The sequence below is a fragment of the Marmota marmota genome, unplaced genomic scaffold (assembly GCF_001458135.2).
Source record: "Marmota marmota marmota unplaced genomic scaffold, marMar, whole genome shotgun sequence".
In the NCBI taxonomy this organism is placed as follows: domain Eukaryota; kingdom Metazoa; phylum Chordata; class Mammalia; order Rodentia; family Sciuridae; genus Marmota; species Marmota marmota.
In genome coordinates, this window is record NW_025999900.1 from 6,459,544 (window position 1) to 6,461,530 (window position 1,987).

Sequence of the window (1,987 nt, forward strand, 5' to 3'; positions counted from 1 at the left end):
ACTTTATGACCTTCTGAGTTTGACTTATTTCATTTAACATAATGGTCTCAAGTTCTATCCAATCTCAAGTTCTGTCCAACCTGCAAATTACATAATTTCATTTTTCTTTTTGGCTGAATAAAACTTTATTGTGTATATACACTACATTTTCTTGATCCATTCATCTGTTGATGGACATCTAGGCTAGTTCCATAATTTGGGTTTTGGAAGACACCTGATTTTTGAAATAAATGTCCAGAAAGGGAATTGTTGGATAAAGGGAGTCTGCATAATTGCACTGGTGGTTAATCATCAGTTTCTGGAAGAAAAAAAAATATATATATATATCCATTGGGAGAAGTTAAGCTGCCATTGGAAAATGAATGGAAATCTTGGTCAGAATTTGCTGCCTCTCTTGTTAAGTAAGAATATGTTCAGTCTGTTTCTAGATCTCCCATTTATGGTAAACTCTCAAAGAATTTGTTGTCAAGAGCTAAAAAACACCAGACATCTATTTGCTCTCTCAAAGCCATTTCTGCACCAACATGGCCACCTTTGTGGAACTCAGCACCAAAGCCAAGATGCCCGTGTTGGGTCTGGGCACCTGGAAGTCTCCCCCGAACAAAGTCAAAGAAGCCGTGAAGGTGGCCATTGATGCAGGATAGCGCCACATAGACTGTGCCTACGTCTATCAGAATGAGAATGAGGTGGGAGAAGCCATCCAAGAGAAGATCCAAGAGAAGGTGGTGAAGCGGAGGACTCTTTATTGTGAGAAAGCTGTGGTGCACCTTCTTTGAGAGGAAGCTTGTGAAGGAAGCCTGTTGGAAGACCCTCCAGGATCTGAAACTGGACTATCTGGATGTCTACCTTATTCATTGGTCCCCGGGATTTCAGGCTGGGAAGGACTTATTCCCCAAAGATGATACAGGCAACAACCTCATCGGTAAAGAAACATTCTTGGATGCCTGGGAGGTCATGGAGGAGCTGGTGGATGAGGGGTCTGGGTGTCTCCAACGTCAACCACTTCCAGATGGAGAAGATCTTGAATAAGCCTGGACTCAAATATGAACCAGTGACTAACCAGGTGGAGTGTCACCCATACCTCATCCAGGAGAAACTGATCCAATACTGCCACTCTAAGGGCATCACGGCCACAGCCTACAGCCCCCTGGGCTCTGCAGATAGACCTTGGGCCAGACCAGCAGACCCTTCACTACTGGAGGACCCTAAGATCAAGGAGATTGCTGCAAGGCACAAAAAATCCCCAGCCCAGGTTCTGATCTGGTTCCATATCCAGAGGAATGTGGTGGTGATCCCCAAGTCTCTGACCCCAGAACGTATTCTTGAGAACTTTCAGGTCTTTGACTTCAAATTGAGTGATGAGGAGATGGCGACCTTACTCAGCTTCAACAGAAACCAGAGGATCTGTGTCCTGGCTGACCAGGCTAATTGGCCGGACTACCCCAGTAATTAATGCTGATTACTGAAGCTGAATCTGCTGATGAGACACCTGGTGGATTCTTTCTCTTCACTGAAGTGGAATTTGCTCTCCCTGAGGCTCATTTTAGCTAAATTTATATGAAATTATATTGTGCTTGATCTTGTCAGAATCTAGGCAAAATTAAAAAAAAAACATTTATTAGTGCATTATAATTGTACATAATGTTTTTTTTTTAATGCTCGAATCATCCATGCACGCAACATTAGTTGCTCAATCTCCTTCCCAGAACCTTCTTTCCTTCTCTTCCTCTCTCCCCTTAAGCAAGGTTTTATTTAAATCCATATGATGAACCAGGAAAAGACTTATCACAGGGAAGTATGACCCAGATGAGCAAATGACTATTTCTTCCACTTATTTGATCTGAACAAATGTTTGTTAAACAACAGGGTCTCTGCTACCATTGAGAATGCAAAAAATAAAAAGAATAAAAAAATAATGGAGAACCATAAAGAAAATGTTGCCAGAGAATCTCTCTTCACCATTTTGAGAAAGAGTGTTCAGGATAAG

The 1,987-nt window shown here is 42.0% G+C and overlaps 1 pseudogene; it reads left to right on the plus strand.

Moving 5' to 3' along the window:
• Nucleotides 1-524: 524 nt before the first annotated feature.
• On the plus strand, nt 525-1,660 carry LOC107145093 (annotated as a pseudogene).
• The last annotated feature ends 327 nt before the right edge of the window (nt 1,661-1,987 follow it).